We start from the raw sequence: 18,778 nt of genomic DNA, 5'->3' as shown, positions 1-18,778 counted from the left end.
TATAAAAACAAAACAAAACAACAATACAAACAAACAAAAATATAAACAAGTATAGTTTCAATCCCTTATTTTCTTGTACCTTACTTCCCCAACTTCCTCATACCTCCCCTTTCTGTATTCCAATTTCTAATTATTAATTCGGCAAATCCTCTCCCTTATTTTCCATTTAATTTTTTAGCCTTTCTTTTCTTTTTACTTAAGCTTTACAGCTGTTGACCGCATAATTTCTAAACCAACGTCCTTCTAACATTCATTAATTTTGCAATGTTTCCTAAGATAGTCCTTAAATTTCTTCCAATCTTCTTCCGCTGTCTCTCTTCCCTGGTCTCGGATTCTGCCCGTCATTTCTGCCAGTCCCATATAGTCTATCACCTTCATCTGCCATTCTTCCAAGGTGGGTAGATCTTGTGTCTTCCAATACTTTGTGATGAGTATTCTTGCTGCTGTTGTAGCATACATAAAGAAAGTTCTATCCTTCTTTGGCACCAATTGGTCCAGGGAACATCTCATTGAGCATCCTTTTCTCACAATTGCCTGTGCGGAACCAGCAAGCAGAATTCCAAGCATTGCTGCCACCACTGTGGGAGGGAGTTCCATACTTCAACCACGGGCTGCATGAATAAGGACCTTCTTTTTATCTTCCAACAGACTCTTGGGCATCCCTTCCAACTCTACAATTCTGTAATTCATTAGATGTTTTCAAACACATGTTGGATGTCCATATCTGAAGGAGCGTCTCCACTCCCATCATTCGGCCCGGACACTGAGGTCCAGCTCTGAGGGCCTTCTGGTGGTTCCCTCATTGCAAGAAGCAAAGCTACAGGGAACCAGGCACAGGGCCTTCTCGGTGGTGGCGTCTGCCCTGTGGAACGCCCTCCCACCAGATATCAAGGAAATAAACTACTACAGTGGTACCTCGGGTTACATACGCTTCAGGTTACAGACGCTTCAGGTTATAGACTCTGCTAACCCAGAAATAACACCTCGGGTTAAGAACTTTGCTTCAGGATGAGAACAGAAATCGTGCTCTAGTGGTGCCGCAGCAGTGGGAGGCCCCATTTGCTAAAGTGGTGCTTCAGGTTAAGAACCGTTTCAGGTTAAGAACGGCTCTCCAGAACGAATTAAGTTCTTAACCCGAGGTACCACTGTACCTGACTTTTAGAAGACATCTGAAGGCAGCCCTGTACAGGGAAGTTTTTAATGTTTGATGTTTTATTGTGTTTTTAATATTCTGCTGGGAGCTGCCCAGAGTGGCTAGGGAAACCCAACCAGATGGGCGGGGTATAAAAAAATTATTATTATTATTATTATTATTATTATTATTAGCCACGGATTCTTTAGCTGCGTCCCTTGCAACTTTGCAATTCTATGATTTTCCTGCCGTGCCCCCCACTTTCTGCCCACCCACAGCAGAGGGTGACTGCAAGGCAGAAAGGAAGCAAAGGTCCTCCCCCCTCTGGTTGGCTGATCTTCCTTGCCAGCGTGTGCCAACGCACCAGCCCCTACCCTCTCTTGCCCTCCTCCTACCCAGCAATTGGAAGAGAACCCGGTGCTCATCATTGCTTTATTGATCATCTGGCATTAAATGCTCTTGCCTTAAATGTATTCCCAATTGATCTGAGCTCAGGCTCTGCACATCTGCCAACCTTCCTATATCGTTCAGTGGCTGGTTTGCTGGGGAGAGAGAACAGGCCGTGTGTCCCAGTTCCATGCCAAGCCAGGGCCCACGAGCCCCTTTATAACTCTCCCTCCTTCTAGCACAAGGAGTGGATGACCCCGGTGTGCCCTTTGCGGGGCTTCCCTCCCACTTGACCCAGAAGCTGCGGTCAGGGCAGAACGATTGCTGGCAGGAGAAAGGCCTTATCTTCCAATCTGCCCTGGTTCCCCATTTACTACTGGGCCAGGTTCAAGGTGTTGCAATTAGCATACAAAGCCGTTAACAAGCTTCGGACCACGTTACCTACGAGATTGCCTGCCTCCTGATTGCTTGTAAGAACCTAGCCATTTAGTGTGGCACCTTGGAACTCCCTGCCTATTGATATCGAACAGGCGTCTTCGCTGCACTCTTTTCACTGCCTGCTAAAAACACTCTTGTTTGGGCATGATGCTGAAAATGCTGGTCCGACTTTTAACCTGTTTGAGTATTTTTAGTCTTTTGTTTGTTCTAAACGTATTCTTGCATTCCACCCCCCACACCTTGATTTTCTTGTTTTATTCTTTTTTCATAAAATGCTTTGAGCCATGGGTAGGCAAACTAAGGCCCAGTGGCTGGATCCGGCCCAATCGCCTTCTAAGTCCAGCCCATGGACAGCAATCAGCTTGTTTTTACATGAGTAGAATGTGTCCTTTTATTTAAAATGCATCTCTGGGTTATTTTGGGGGCGTAGCTGGACCATAAAGAAGGCTGATCGCCGAATAATTGATGCTTTTGAATTATGGAGCTGGAGGAGACTCTTGAGAGTCCCATGGACTGCAAGAAGATCAGACCTCTCCATTCTGAAGGAAATCAGCCCTGAGTGCTCACTGGAAGGACAGATCCTGAAGCTGAGGCTCCAAGACTTTGGCCACCTCAGGAGAAGAGAAGACTCCCTGGAAAAGACCCTGATGTTGGGAAAGATGGAGGGCGCAAGGAGAAGGGGACGACAGAGGACAAGGTTGTGGGACAGTGTTCTTGAAGCTGCCAGCATGAGTTTGACCAAACTGCAGGAGGCAGTGGAAGACAGGAGTGTCTGGCATGCTCTGGTCCAGGGGGTCACAAAGAGTCGGACACGACTAAATGACTAAACAATAGGAATTCGTTCATTTCCCCCCCAAAAAAATATAGTCAGGCCCCCCATAAGGTCTGAGGGACAGTGGACCAGTCCCCAGCTTTAAAAGTTTGCTGAGCCCTGCTTTGCGTTTTTTCGGCTTCTTTTTGCAATCAATTATTTCATGAAATACCGGTAACTAAATTGTGGCTGGTGTGGAGCCCTTATTCCTCACGAGGGCTTAGCGGGGAGGAAGCAGTGTGGGCCCCTTGGTTAGAGCAGCAAGAGTTTTGCTTTTTATTATTATTCCTGAGCAGTGTTGACTCAAAGGAGCATCTCTGGGGGGCTTTATGGGCTGCTTCCAGGATCAAATGCCACCAGATACCAGTTGCTGGGAAACAGAGATGGAGAGGGGTTTGGGGTTTTTTTTGGGGGGGTCTATTGTGATCCTGCCCTGCTTGTGGTCTTCCAAAGGCGTCTGGCTGGCAGAGCAAAGGAGAGGGGCCTTTAGCCTCATCGAGCTGCAGCATTTTTCCTGACCATCTTGGCTGTGGGTCCTGCCAGACAAAGCTTCTCACAGGGGCTGCAGATTCTTGGGCCTGGGTATCGTTTATGGGCTTTCATCGGGGTCAATATTCAATCGTGGTCAAGCTCTCACTTCCATACATCACTACTGGGAAAACCAGAGCTACACAAATATTAGGCCTGAATGTAGCCTTTCGATTTGACAGCTCAGGACCCGGGAAGAATGGCAGATGAAGTTGATGGACTACATGGAACTGGCAGATATGACTGGCAGAATCCGAGATCAGGGAGAAGAGTTGGTAGAAGAAGACTGGAAGAAATTTAAAAATTATTTACAGAAACATTGTAAAATTAAAGAATGCTAGAAGGTTGCTGGAATGAAGTTATGTGGTTTTAGCAGCAATGTTATAGAATTAAGTGAATTTGGATTAAGAATAGGCGAGAAAGTAAAGATTTAAAATATTAAGATAAATTATTAAGATAAAAGCAAAAACAGAAAGGATTTGCTGAAACAATTATTGAATTAGAAAACAAAAAAGGGAGGTGTGAGGAGGTCAGGGAAATAAGCAAATGAAAGAAAGGATATGGAATGACTGATTTCTTTTTAATTATCTTTATTTTTCTGTACTCTGTATTTTTCGTTTCTTTTTTCTCTTTTTTTCTTGTTCTTTTTTACATTTTTGTAAATGCTTTGAAACCTTAATATTATTATATATATAAAAAAAGATTTGACAGGTCAGGGAAGATACCTAGCTTTATAAATTCATAGAAAATCCATACTTTAACCGACTCTCCTCATTCCAACGTCATTTTAACCCTTAAAGAAAGGTGAATTTGGGCTCCACCTCCCTCCATGGACCAAGAAGCAGGCAGCAGGAACAGGGAATCCTGCCATAATTCCCCAAGCGTGAGAGCACATGCATGGCCCCCCACCCAGGGAGTGACCAAGGGGGCAACATTAGACATCCACAGAGGCAGTTGAGCAAGTCAGGTATTCTGAAAGCCCATCTCCAGACCAGTCCTGAGGGCAAGGAGATGTCAGGAGTTTTATTATTCTTTCGGTGATGGGTACTTAAGAGGTCCCTGTTGTTAAAGCTCTGGTTTTCCCAGTAGTGATGTATGGAAGTGAGAGCTGGACCATAAAGAAGGCTGATCGCCGAAGAATTGATGCTTTTGAATTCTGGTGCTGGAGGAGACTCTTGAGAGTCCCATGGACTGCAAGAAGATCAAACCTCTCCATACTGAAGGAAATCAGCCCTGAGTGCTCACTGAAAGGACAGATCCTGAAGCTGAGGCTACAATACTTTGGCCAACTCAGGAGAAGAGAAGGCTCCCTGGAAAAGACCCTGATGTTGGGAAAGATGGAGGGCACAAGGAGAAGGGGACGACAGAGGACGAGATGGTGGGACAGTGTTCTTGAAGCTACAATCATGAGTCTGACCAAACTGTGGGAGGCAGTGGAAGACAGGAGTGCCTGGCGTGCTCTGGACCATGGGGTCACGAAGAGTCGGACACGACTAAACAACAACAACAATTTTCCTAGGAGGGGGTGGAATAGGAGAAACATTGGAGGGGATGGATTCGGATGTCCCTCTTCTCAAGAGGAACACGGATTTTGCCCAAGCTTTCTCTTTCTTTGCAGTTTTGGCTCCCCAGGTGCAGCCAGCTCCCCCCCCCCTCGCCAGCACACAGCTGGATCCAATCTAAGCATCGTCTTCCGGAATAAAGAACCACAGCTCCCAAAAAGAGAGGCGCATTTTTCCACTGCAGAAACGCCTGAAAATGTCAAGGCTGCCAACGGCTCCCTTTTCTTCTTTTTCCCTCCCGGAACAAGGGCTTTTGGGACACTGGAAGAAGCCCTTTTGCACTGTTTCATTTCATTTGACTTATCATTCGTATGCAGTCTTTCCATATTGCTACACAGAAGAAGGGGAAGAAGAAGGGTTTGGATTTGATATCCCGCCTTTCACTCCCCTTCAGGAGTCTCAAAGCGGCTAACATTCTCCTTTCCCTTCCTCCCCCACAACAAACACTCTGTGAGGTGAGTGGGGCTGAGAGACTTCAAGAAGTGTGACTGGCCCAAGGTCACCCAGCAGCTGCATGTGGAGGAATGGAGAATCGAACCCGGTTCCCCAGATTATGAGACTACCGCTCTTAACCACTACACCACACTGGCTCTCACAGGAGGTGGTTTGCAAGCTGGGGAAACCACGGGACGCGCGTCAAGGATGGGAGAGGCAGATGGACGGGCCACAGGTTTGCAGAGTCTGCCCTAATAATAAAAATAATAATTTTTTATTTATACCCCGCCCTTCCCGGTTCAGAAAACCGGGCTCAGGGTGGCTAACAACAAATTTAAAACGCTTAATTGATACAACAAAAAACAGCATAAAATACAGTAGAAAACGGGAATAACAATAAATTCAGAATTCAAAAATCAATTTAGGGGGGGAAATTCATCCAATAAACATTAGATGATGCCCTAGTGGCAGCGGGAGAGGGGCAGGCCCTTCCTAGCCTTTGCCCCCCCCCTTGGCCTGGCACGGGTGGGGCTGGCGCAGGCTGTTTGTTTTGAGAGCAAACAATTCCTTCCTTTCCACCCTTTCTGGGAGCCGCCCTGGCCGGCAACAGCGGGCAACACCCAGGCAGAGCGAGGGAGGCTGCACATCTGGGGACAAGGGCAGGGGAGGGTTTACCCCCCACCCTCCCTCTCTGGGGTGCCTTGTCGCCGTTTTTTAACCCTCTCCCCCGCCCCCAGCTGCCAGGTTTATGTATTTCTTATCTCATGAAATTTATACACCGCGCGATTCTTATTTTTTAGAAAACCTCAAAGCGGTTTACAAAAGAAGGGTGCAAGAATAAAGTTATCAATAAGAAGCATTTAAGGCCTTCGGGATGTCAGAACAGCGATAGACGAAAAACAGACCCAAACTCGCATCCGCTTTCTAAGCTCAGCCAATGGAGAAGGTTTTAAGTAGGCTCTGCTTGTATCAAGAGGCAGGGAGTTCCAAAGGCTCAGGTTCCGGCAAACACTAAAAAAAAAAGGGTTCGGAAAAAGGGTGATCCGCGCTTGGGGGGGTCTAGGCCAGTGGTCCACAAGGCAGGTACAGAGTTTGTCTCTAGGGAAGCCCATCCAGGGAAAAATCAGGAAAAAGCGGTGGGGCAGAGAGGAGACAGGCGCCGCCCGCTGCGTTTTGCTATGAACGGGCTTCTGCGAGCATGTGCAGAGTGCCTCCCTTGGACCAGCCTTGAGAAAGAAGCCAGCGGAGCTTGCAAACGGGCTGAGACAGCCTTGAACCCGGGGCACCTCTCCGCTTTCTCTTTCATGGTGCGGGGCGGGGCTTAAGACAAGCATAGGATTTGCATAGTCGCATCACGACGAGGTGGGCGGGCTGCGCGGACGGGCTAATTTGCATGCGGGGACGCACACGGACCAATAGCCAGCCTCGGTGGGCGGGGTCGGCAGAACTTTGTAAATAACGCCGGGCGGGGAGCGAAGGAAGGAGAGAGCGAGAGAGCGCGGCGGTGACGTGTTTGTCTTTGCATATTCAGGAGCGCGGAGCCAATGAAAATCGGCGGAGGCGCGGGGGGCGGAGTTTTGCGGCGAGAAGAGCGCGCCGGCGGGGGAGGGGCGTGTCTATATTTGCATATCGCAGAGCCGCGGGGGCGGGGCCGAGTCCAGCTGGACTCAAGGCGCGTGCGCGGAGGAGCCGAGGCAGCGGCGAGACGAGACGGGGCGTCCGCAGCGGAGAGAAGAGGCGGATCGGGAGGATCGGGCGGGGGGCTGGCGGAGGAGCAGCAGCAGCAGCCGGGGAGGGGCGGCCCAGGGCGGCAGCAGCGGAGGAGGAGGAGGAGGACCCGCGCCGGGCTCACCGTGGATGCGGAGCCGGGAAGAGGCGGCGGAGGAGGCGTCGGAGCCCCGCCGCACCCGGGTAAGGGCAGGGATGGGATGCAAGGATGGATGGGGTGGGGGGGGCTGGCAGGGGAGTCTCCCCTCCTCTCTCCTTCTCTCTCCCTCCTCTTTTTCCGCGCACCGACGACGCCCCCCCTCTTTCCGGGGATCCCCGCCGCCCCCGCCTTTCCGCATCCCTCTCCCGCGCCCCCTCCCCTCCAACAGATCCCTCCCTCCCTCCGCCTCCCACCCCGCCTCGAGTGACAGCTGTGAAGGGCACGGGCCCACCTCTTGCCCCCCTTCAAAAAAAGCAGCCTTGCTGGGAAATCAAAGCGGACGGAGGGGAGGGATCGCATCTCTCTGTGTCCCCCCCCCCCCCAGCGCGCCGCCTCCGCCTCCTCCGCCCGGGTTCGCTGCTTCCGTCGGCGCCCCCGGCTGGGCAGTGCTGCGCCCCTTCTGCCTCGCCGGCCCCCCGATGGGGCCTCGCGGGATCGTGGCTCGGGGAGGGGGTGGGGAGCAGTTGCCCCACCCAGTCCTGGGCCGGGGGACGGGAGAATGGGGCTCCCCCCCTCGCCAGTACTTCAGGATCGACGTAACTGGGTGGGTGGGGTTAAGAGGGATTGCGCAGGGCCAGGCGTTTGGGGAGGGGGCCTTCTGGAAACCTGGCCAGCGCCGAGCGTCCCCTCCCCGTTGTTCCGGAGAGATTCGGGATGGAATTCCCCCGCGGATGCCAGGAAAAGGCCCGTGGGGACATTTGGGGGGGCTCCCCCCCACTTGAGAAGTGCACAGGTTGGGTAACGGAATACGTGATTTGTTTGGTTTCCCCGTGGCAAAATACGAAGTGATGCGTCCTGCAAATAAGTTGGGGAGCATTCAGGACCTCCATCACCCCAAATGGCTGGTAGCATTGGGTGGAGCCCCTCAATTTCTCTGTTCTTGGCTGTCGGGGAACAGATTGTTTTAATTCTGAATCCTTCATATATATATATATATATATATATATATATATATATATATATATATATATACACACACACACACACACACACACACACACACATATGCCTGGGAGCCTGTTTGCACCCTTGGCAGGCGTGTATTTAAAGGTCCCCCCCAAGGGCTCCTTGGGGGCCTGTTGATGACTGCAGATGAGACCGCGCGGGTGAGTCCTGGCTTCCTGCCTGGCAAAATGAGCATCTGGGTCTGATCTTCACCCCAACCGCTGGATTCGGAGAGGCATGTGATTTGGGGTGGGGAGCTCCCTCTGCCCTCCGAGGCTGACTTTTGAAAGGATCTGCGGTGTAGAGCAGGTGGCCCCCAGCAAGCCACACCCGGCCCTTGCAGTGGGCAAAGGGGTCTGGGTGCTAATGACGCATCAGCAATCCCTGGGCAGAGCACCAATGCAGAGTCTGCCCTCTTCCCCTGGGTGCTGGGTGCCCAGGGCTTGGGGAGATTCTGCCTCGGCTATTTTGAGGCCAGTCTAGAGCCCCACCCCTTGTTTTATTTCCCAGCTTCTCAGCTTGCTTCTTTCAAGATAAACTTGGAGGTCATCTTGTCCCAGGCCCCTCTGTGCCCAGGAACTGCTTTGTTTAAAATGTTGTGCCTTGGGTTAGATGGCAAGATAAGAGCATGGCCGCCTCTGAACATGTGCAGAGTGAATTTCTAATGCCCACCGACCCTGGTGCATCTGGGACTTGCGAGTGTCTTGCTTCCAGGTGTTCCTGTTTGAGCCTCAGCGCTCCTCACCCCAGAGACAATCTCTCCTTAAAAGCCAGCCCAAGTTTGGATGTTCAGGTCAGAGTTGGGGGTCAAAAGAAAAGCCGTTGCTGCGAGTCGGTGTAGACAACACTGCTTTGTATGCAACAGGGTCCTGGCTAGGTTTAAGGAATCTTCCAGCCTTCCTCTCATTTTTCTGCAAAATCTTAGCCAGAGGGAAGAGAGACTTGGAGTGGATTTGGAGAGCTCAGTAGCTCCTCAAGCAGAGCCTTGCGAAATGACAAGCACTCGTCAAGAGTGCCTCTGAGCACATTCGGCGCTCTTTTCCTTTCTCTGCTAAACATCTCCTTGGGCTCTGCTTGGAGGACGTTCTTCCTGTGGCACTTCCAACTCAACATGCTGCTTTTTAGAAGAAGAAGAAGAAGAAAAAAACTTGAGAATCGGCCTCTCCATTCCACCCCAATCAGTGATTTTAGACTCTCGGGCTTCGCTCACTTCCAGATGCAGCCAGACAGCTGTGCTGCATTGTGGGGCGGGTGCTCCCCACATTAGAATATATATACCAGAGCCTGGGGATGCAGGTGGCGCTGTGGGTGAAACCACAGAGCCTAGGACTTGCCAATCAGAAGGTCGGCGGTTCGAATTCCCGCAACGGGGTGAGCTCCCGTTGCTCGGTCCCAACCTAGCACTTCGAAAGTGCAAGTAGATAAATAGGTACCGCTCTGGCGGGAAGGTAAACGGCATTTCCGTGCGCTGCTCTGGTTCGCCAGAAGCGGCTTAGTCATGCTGGCCACATGACCTGGAAGCTGTACACTGGCTCCCTCGGCCAATAAAGCTAGATGAACGCCGCAACTACAGAGTTGGCCACGACTGGACCTAATGGTCAGGGGTCCCTTTACCTTTAACAGAGCCTGTTGGAGCCTTGTGGGAGGGAGTTCCACAGTTTGTCCTGCGTTGAAGGAGGACTTATTTTAATCCGCCCTGAATCTTCCAGCATTTCTGCTTTGCTGGCTGTCCACAATTCCTGGCCCTACGAGGGATAAAAAAGCTTTCTTCTTTCTCTGAGCCATGATAGCTGTAGATAGCGGGAGGAATCTACTCATAATCCAGTAGATCCCTGCCTTCTTGGGGTTGGCAGGATATCCCTAAGGTGGTGTTGGTGTGTGTTTTGGGGGTGTTCCAGTGGAGGCCACCATCTACCCCCGCCCCCAGGATCCCTCTGCCCCACAGAGAGCGGAAAACATCACTGCCAGAGCAAGTTGCCTCAATCCTGCCCTCCTTGGGCATGTCATGCCTGGGCAAAGCCAAAGGTGGACCACCTTGGGGGTGTGATGTACCTGGGACCATCGAGTGCCTGTTTCTTAAATTAGGCATGGCCTACCTGTGGGTGAATGTCCCCATAGACCAGAAGGATGTTCCCCTAAGGTCAGGTGTTTGTGGGGCATTACCATAGATGCAGGACACGGGTGGCGCTGTGGGTTAAACCACAGAGCCTAGGACTTACCGATCAGAAGGTCAGCGGTTCGAATCCCTGCGATGGGGTGAGCTCCCGTTGCTTGGTCCCTGCTCCTGCCAACCTAGCAGTTCGAAAGCACATCAAAGTGCAAGTAGATAAATAGGTACCTCTCTGGCGGGAAGGTAAACGGTGTTTCCGTCTTGCTCTAGTTCACCAGAAGCGGCTTAGTCCTGCTGGCCACACGACCTGGAAGCTGTACGCCAGCTCCCTCGGCCAGTAAAGCGAGATGAGCGCCGCAACCCCAGAGTCAGCCACGACTGGACCTAGTGGTCCGTTACCTTACCATAGGATGCATGCTTATGATCCACCCAGCTCAAAATTGTCTGCAGGAGCAATGGGGTTCCTTTGCTTCTCCAGAGGTCAATGGCCTCCCACCCCCACCAGCCCGGTGTGGCATCCAGGAATTTCTGGAGTGGTCTCCACAAGTACCCCAGCCCTGGCCGGCAGCAGCCCCCTCGAGAATCCTGGGCAGGGAGATTCTTTTCCCGACTTGATTGTGATGTTGTCCATTGAGTCTGGGTCCTGTGCTCAGGCGCTCAGTCACTTCGCTATGGCCTCTTCCCAAATGGAGGGGCATTTTGCACATGCCCAGAGGTACCCCACCAAGCCCTGGCACTGAACATGAGCTGCTTTGGAGCACCCAGAAAAGACACTTTCCCCTCCTTGCAAAGATGCTCTTTCTGTTTGGGGAAGGAACAGGGAATGAGCAGACGGCGATGGATCCAGCCAGGGCTGGTCTAAGGGAGGTTCCAGCTGTCTCCTTGGGGTGTGGGGAAGCCCCCGACCTTTATCACCGTGGCTCTGACCCTGACCCTACTCTGAGTAGGCGGGAGCAGCCCAAGGCCCCATGGCAAGAGCTTGCAGGGACCCTTTTTCCAGGGGGCCAAAAGGTGTGACTCTGCTGCTTAGGGGGCAGTTCCGAAAGGAACCCCTCTGCCTTGGTTAGCAGCTGATGGGGTTTGGGGGGCCGGCATCTGAGACAGGGGGTTGTTTCCCTGCCCCTCCCATGTCTGGACGCAGAAGGGCAGACGAGTTCATGGCTTCCCAGACCAGGGGCAGCAAGCAGGAAACTGGGAAATAATCTGCAATTATTGCTGCCCATTAAGGCGGCCCAATTAGCTCCGGAGAGGCGCAGCTGCTGTTTCTTTGCTGCTTTCCTCCACAGGGGGAGCGGAAGGACTCCTGGGGTCTCCCCTGGTGACGCAAGGGGAGATGGGAGCTAGGATTCCTGGGTTCTCTGCTGAGGGGGGGTGGGGTGTTTGGACAGGCCAGGATGCAGCACAAGGGCGGAGAATCCGGCTCCTGAGATTTGCTGCTCTGTTTGGAGCAGACACAGTGGGTGGGAGGGAAAGAGGAGTCTGTTCCAGTTTGGCAAACAGTGCATGTGAGTCATTGGGCATCTGTTTCGCAATTATTATTATTTTGAAGCGGGGGGGTGGGGTGGATTGTCCTCTCGCTAACCCTACGGGGCTGGTCACTCTTGTTCCCATTTTGCAGACGGGGTGATGAGGTCTGTTGTAGCTTCTCCCTTCGGGTGCACGGCCCTTTAGAAGCCTGGTGGATCAGGCCGTACAGAACAGTCCAGCGTCCTGTTCTCACGGGGGAGGGGGGGGGAGCCAGGTGCCCCTTTTGGGAAACCCGCAAGCAGGAATTGAGCACGGAAGCGCTCAGCCTTCCTGTGCATTCCAGCAACTCATATTCAGAAGTATTGTTTCCTCTGAATGTGGGAGGCAAAGCACAGCCGTGGTGGGTAATAGCTGTCAATCGCCGTCTCCCCTTCCATGAATTGATCTAATCCTCTTTTAAAGCCATATATCTGTAGTTTGTTTGTGGCCATCACTTTTTCCTGTGGGAAGGAGTTCCACAGTCTAACCCTGTGCTGCATGGAGAAGGACTTTCTAAATGTCTATTAAAAATAAGAATAAGAATAAATTGTATTTATACCCCGCCCTCCCTGGCTCAGGGCAACTAACACCAATAAAATCACAGCAAAAACATAATGGGGGGGGAACCCCAATTTAAAATACAGGTTAAAATGCAATTTAAAATGCAGCCTCATTTTAAAAGTAGCCGATGGATCAATACCATAAGGGGAGGGAAGCATAAGGGTCAGACTGAGTCCAAACCAAAGGCTGGGCGGAACAGCTCCGTCTTGCAGGCCCTGCGGAAAGATGTCAAGTCCCGCAGGGCCCTGGTCTCTTGTGACAGAGCGTTCCACCAAGTCGGGGCCAGTACTGAAAAGGCCCTGGCCCTAGCTGAGACCAATCTAACCTCCTTGAGGCTTGGGACCTCCAATGTGTTGTTATTTGCGGACCTTTAAGGTCCTCTGTGGAGCGGTCTCATAGGTACGAGGGTCCTAGGCCACATAGGGCTTTAAAGGTCAAAACCAGCACCTTGAACCTGACCCTGTACTCCACCGGGAGCCAGTGCAGCTGGAAAAGCACTGGATGAACGTGATCCTGCGGCGAGGACCCCGTGTTGCTTCTGCATCGACTTTCCCCTAAACACAACAACCAAAAATGCTGCAACCTTTTTTCCTCATGGAATCTCTCTGTTGTCGCCCCCCCCTCTTCCATTTGGCTGCTCCTTTCTTTATTTGCAGCCCCCACCCACCCACTTCCATGCTGGGGGGGGGAAGCTTCCTGTATTGGGCAGCCTTTTGTGGGGTGGGGGTCCCACAGATCTTGCATGTCTGGGGCTGACTCCCCATGTCATCCTCCTGAAAGAGGAGTGGGGGCGAAGGCAGACTGAGACGCTCCCCCACCTTGTCACGACTGGGGGTCCCATATGGGAGAGAATATCCCAGCCATGGGGCCTATGTCTTGCCTGGATGGGGCTCTGCCACCCCCTTCCAGCTGACTCAGCTTGGCTCCAGGAGCCTGGCACTCCCTGGGGTTGTGATGGCATTAAGTCAGGCGTCAGCAAACTTCTTCAGCAGGGGGCCGGTCCACTGTCCCTCAGACCTTGTGGGGGGCCGGACTATAATTTGAAAAAATAATAATGAACGAATTCCTGTGCCCCACAAATACCCCAGAGATGCATTTTAAATAAAAGCACACATTCTACTCATGTAAAAACACACTGATTCCCGGACCGTCTGTGGGCCGGATTGAGAAGGTGATTGGACTGGATCTGGCCCCCGGGCCTTAGTTTGCCTACCCATGCTCTAAGTGGCTCAGAGGCAATGACTCTCCAGGTTTCCGTGGGTCGCAAGGAGCCTTCTTCTTTTCTTTTGCTCCCCAGCAATCGGCTTTAAAATGGGTGGGTGGGACAAGAGACCTTTCTGGGGCAGGCTGGGGTAAGGCGCGGTGACCCTGGTGTGTGGGGAGGTGCCGAGGTTGTGGGGTGTGTGGGGTGGGGATGCTGGTCTGTGCCAGCCCAGAGTCACCGCCGAGTTGGGGGTCTGCGATTGCTCTGATCCACAGTGGGGCTCAGTCGGCAGAGCGTGAGGCTCTCAATCTCACAGTCGTGGGTTCAAGCATTGGATAAAAGATTCCTGCATTGCAGCAGGTTGGACTAGATAACTCTTGTGGTCCCTTCCAGGATTCTGTCCTTCCCTGGTGCTGCCGGACTCTATCCCTGACCGAGGGAGCTGTGGCCTTTTTGCCCAAGGCAGTGTCTCTTGTCTGGTTGCCAAAGGGCGAAGGATGGGAATCCCAGGCGTGGATCTAGAGGGTGGGGGGTCGATGCCCCCACAAGAGGGTGAGAGAGGAAGCAGCTCAGACACAGAACAGCTGCTCTGCTTGCAGAAGGCCTCAGGTTCAGTCCAGAGCAGCCTTGCCTTGTCTAAAACTCTGTTGCTGGAAGTCAGGGTAGGCAATAACTGAGCTACATGCACCGGTGGCCTGGCTCTGTAGAAGTAATAATAATAATAATAATAATAAAATTATTATTATTAAGTAGTAGTAATAATAATAATAAGTAGAGACATCACCTTGCCAACAAAGGTCCGTATAGTCAAAGCTCTGGTTTCCCCAGTAGTGATGTATGGAAGTGAGAGCTGGACCACAAGGAAGGCTGATCGCCGAAGAATGGATGCTTTTGAATTCTGGTGCTGGAGGAGACTCTGGAGAGTCCCATGGACTGCAAGAAGATCCAACCTCTCCATTCTGAAGGAAATCAGCCCTGAGTGCTCACTGGAAGGACAGATCCTGAAGCTGAGACTCCAATACTTTTAAAAATAGGATAGCTGCTTATTTCCTTGACATCTGATGGGAGGGCGTTCCACAGGGCGGGCGCCACAACCGAGAAGGCCCTCTGCCTGGTTCCCTGTAACCCCACTTTGAGTAGGGAGGGAGCCACCAGAAGGCCCTTGGAGCTGGACCTCCGTGTCCGGGCAGAACGATGGGGGTGGAGACGCTCCTTCAGGTATCCTGGGCCTTTGAGGCCGTTTAGGGCTTTCAAGGTCAGCACCAACACTTTGAATTTTGCTCGGAAACAAACTGGGAGCCAATATAGGTCTTTTAGGACCAGTGTTATATGGTCCCGGCGGCCACTCCCGGTCACCAGTCTGGCTGCCGCATTCTGGATTAGTTGTAGTTTCCAGGTCACCTTCAAAGGTAGCCCCACGTAGAGCGCATTGCAGTAGTCCAAGCGGGAGATAACCAGAGCATGCACCACTCTGGCAAGACCCACTGTCAGCCATGCAGGGTTGTTGTGTTGCAATGGGGGCTTTCTTGGGTGTCTCCCTCCCCTTGGCAGCCTGGGCTGGGCTGAAGGGGGAGAGCAGGAGACAGCCTAGCTGATCTCCGTGTCTCCGGGAAAACTCTCCAGCGGAGACATGGATAATGGTGGTGCTTCTCTCCCTTTCCACTTCCCACCCCCCTGCTTTCTCCTAGAAGGCTGAGTGATACGCAGAGAGGATGAAAGCCATGAAAGCCGATAAAAGCTGTTCCGCTAATGGGCCAGGGCGGAGGAGGCAGGCAGGAAGCCAGGAGGGAGGCGCTGGTGCAGGTACCAAATGCAGGAAGTTGGGTGGAGAGGCGTCCCTTTGGAACCAGCTTGGAAGGGCATCTGCTTCCACGATCATAGGAGAGTAGAATTGCAGGGGACTCCCAAAGGTCCTCTAGTCCAACCCCCTGCAATGCAGGAATCGCAGCGGAAGAATTCCTGACAGGTGGCCGTCCAACCTCTGCTTGAAAGCCTTCCAGGAAGCTCTTCCTAATGTTTAGTCGGAATCTCCTTCCTTGCAATTCGAACCCATCGCTTCGTCTCCTCCCCACTGTAGCCACTGAAAGCGGGTTTTGCTCCATGTTCTTCCACGTGAGGGTCCTTCAGGTATGTCATGCCTCCTTCCTGAACCTGCGAGGATCTGCATGGACCATCCGTCCCGGGGCTCATGCAGCACCAGATGCCAGGATTTGGCCCCAGGAGATACTGGCTAAATCTCAAAGAAGTGTAACAGCAAGCATGCACAGAGTGCTGGGCAGGTGTGGGGGACTCCCTGGTCCTAAAAGGGGTACCTGTGCCCCTGAAGGATCAGGTGCGCAGCCTGAGAGTCATTTTGGACTCACAGCTGTCCATGGAGGCGCAGGTTAATTCTGTGTCCAGGGCAGCTGTCTACCAGCTCCATCTGGTACGCAGGATGAGACCTTCCCTGCCCGCAGACTGTCTCTCCAGAGTGGTGCATGCTCTGGTTATCTCCCGCTTGGACTACTACAATGCGCTCTACGTGGGGCTACTTTTGAAGGTGACACGGAAACAGCAATTAATCCAGAATGTGGCAGCTAAATTGGTGACTGGGAGTGGCCGCCGGGACCCAATAACACCGGTCTTGAAAGACCTACACTGGCTCCCAGTACGTTTCTGAGTACAATTCAAAGTGTTGATGTTGACCTTTAAAGCCCTAAACAGCCTCAAGTCCCAGTAAACCTGAAGGAGAATCTCTACCCCCATCATCTATCTGGCTCAGACACTGAGGTCCAGCTCCGAGGGCCTTCTGGCGGTTCCCTCACTGCGAGAAGTGAGGTTGCAGGGAACCAGGCAGAGGGCCTTCTCAGTGGTGGCACCCACCCTGTGGAACACCCTCCCACCAGATATCAAGGAAATAAACAACTACAGTGGTACCTTGGGTTACATACGCTTCAGGTTACATACGCATCAGGTTACAGACTCCGCTAACCCAGAAATATTACCTCGTGTTAAGAACTTTGCTTCAGGGTGAGATCAGAAATCGTGCTCCAGCGGCGGCAGCGGGAGGCCCCATTAGCTAAAGTGGTGCTTCAGGTTAAGAACAGTTTCAGGTTCAGAACGGACCTCCGGGACGAATTAAATACATAACCAGAGGTACCACTGTATTTGACTTTTAGAAGGCAGCTTCAGGGAAGTTTTTCATGTTTGAAGTTTTATTCTTTTTTTAGTATTCTGCTGGGAGCTGCCCAGAGTGGCTGGGGAAACCCAACCAGATGGGCGGGGTATAAATATTATTTTTTTAAAAAATATTATTACTACTACTACTACTACTACTTTTTTAATAGAATATTTATTAAGATTTTCAATAATAATACAATGAAAAAGAAAAAGAAAAAATAACAAAAATACAAAAATAAAAATAATTAAAAACACACAGAATTTCCATTACTTATTTTCCTTTAACTTATTTCCCGGACCTCCTCATACCTCCCTTTTTTGTATTCCAATTCAGATTGTTAGTTCAGCAAATCCTTACCATTAAATTTTTACCTACTTCTAAACCTTTTTTTTCATATTCTCTTAAGCATTACAGCTGGAAACCACTTAATTTCTATCCAACATCATTCTAACTTTCATTAATTTTACAATATTTCTGTAGTTACAGATAGGTAGCTGTGTTGGTCTGCCATAGTCAAAACAAAAAAAATTCCTTCCAGTAGCACCTTAAAGACCAACTAAGTTAGTTCTTGGTATGAGCTTTCGTGTGCATGCACACTTCTTCAGATATTTCTGTAAATAGTCTTTAAATTTCTTCCAATCTTCTTCCGCCTACTACTACTACTACTTAGTGAGTGTGTGTGTGGGGGGGTGAGGTTTGTGCATGACCCACCATGGAGAGTTCTGAGTCTTGCTGTTGACTCCTGAAAAGACGCAATTCTTGAGCCCCAGCACCTATTGCAACTCACTCTAGCCTCTGCCCAGGCTCCTAGCTCTGAGACTCACCCCGCCACTGTCTCTTGGTTTTGTCCTGGGCTTGAAGGTCCCTGGAGGAGGAGACCTCCCTCCCCCCCCTTTAGAGGGGGCACATCTGAGGATACCCCCCTCTCCCGCCCCCCCCTTGCTTGTCTGGGACTGGCTCCCATCTGCTGAGCCAGTGGCTCGTGGCAGCTGAGGAAACAATCCCACCCTCCGTTGCCCCCCCCCTTCTGCCTTTTGGCCAAATGTTTGCCCAGCTCCAGTACAGCTGGTGTGCTTGGACCAGGCACTGAGATGGGGGCATAGAAACAAGGGAGGGGGCTTGCCAGGACACACACACAGCTGTTGGCTCCCCAAACCCATTCAGGGGCAGCTGTCTTGCCCGGCAACGGGTTCGGGGGGGGGGGGCTCTTTTGTTTCAAACAGGTCTGGTGCAGCTGTTGCAAGGGAAAGTTTGACTTTGCAAAAAAGAAAGGGGGGGACTGCCTTTAAACCGGCCCCCCTCCCCATTCCCTGTAGAATCTTTTTTAAAATTCGAAATTAAAACAAAACATATTATCCAGAAACGTATCATCCTTATTCCCCCTCCCCATTTTTCCTCCCTCCCTCCCACACAAAACCCACCTACCCCCACCCCACCCCGGCTTCCCTCAGTTCCAGTCTCTGATTTCTCTAAGAATGTTTTCTGCATGTTATAGATCCTCAAACTATTTAGCTGATTATCACCAATTAAAAGTTTGTGGATGTTTATTCAGAGCCAGCCAAGGAGTCCAGTTTGCTTTGTTGCGTCTTCAAATATTTTGTAAAGGGTTCCCATTCGTCTTTCAAGTCACAGTTATCCTTGTCCCGTAGCTTATATGTCAGTTTTGCCAGTTCTGCATAGTCCGGCAATTTTTCTTGCCGTGATTCTTTAGTTGGCGGTTCTTCAGTCTTCCATCCTACCAGAACTCTTGCGGCCGTTGTCACATACATGAAGATGTTTTTCAGCTTTTTTGGCAGATCTTTCCCAACAATCCCGAACAAAAATCAGGTTTTTTAAACAAATATTAAATGGAATTCCCTGTAGAATCTGCTTGGGGGTCTCCATTCATTTTCTCTGCTCCTCGGTGCACCCCCCCAATCTTCACAAGAGGGGTCAGAGTTACGGGGAGGGGGCTGTACCAGCCCAGTGTCTGTACCCTTTTTGTGTCTCTTCGCAGCCGGCCGTCTGGTGGGGGTTGGGGGGGGGAAAGATTGGCTTTGTGGCCATTGTGTGGGGCACACGCGTCACACAAA

The 18,778-nt window shown here is 51.4% G+C and overlaps 1 protein-coding gene across 1 annotated transcript in view; it reads left to right on the top strand.

Annotated features, from left to right (window-relative positions):
• Nucleotides 1–6,976: 6,976 nt before the first annotated feature.
• The window catches only part of NUMBL (NUMB like endocytic adaptor protein), a 34,099-nt gene continuing 22,297 nt past the window's right edge, over nt 6,977–18,778 (top strand). The window contains exon 1 of the mRNA XM_081922234.1: nt 6,977–7,204. The gene's annotated coding sequence lies outside the window, so the exon portion shown is untranslated. The remainder of the gene's footprint in view (nt 7,205–18,778) is intronic.

Source organism: Podarcis melisellensis, assembly GCF_964234715.1.
Source record: "Podarcis melisellensis genome assembly, chromosome: 8".
Taxonomy (NCBI): domain Eukaryota; kingdom Metazoa; phylum Chordata; class Lepidosauria; order Squamata; family Lacertidae; genus Podarcis; species Podarcis melisellensis.
This window is presented reverse-complemented; position numbering and strand designations above follow the sequence as displayed.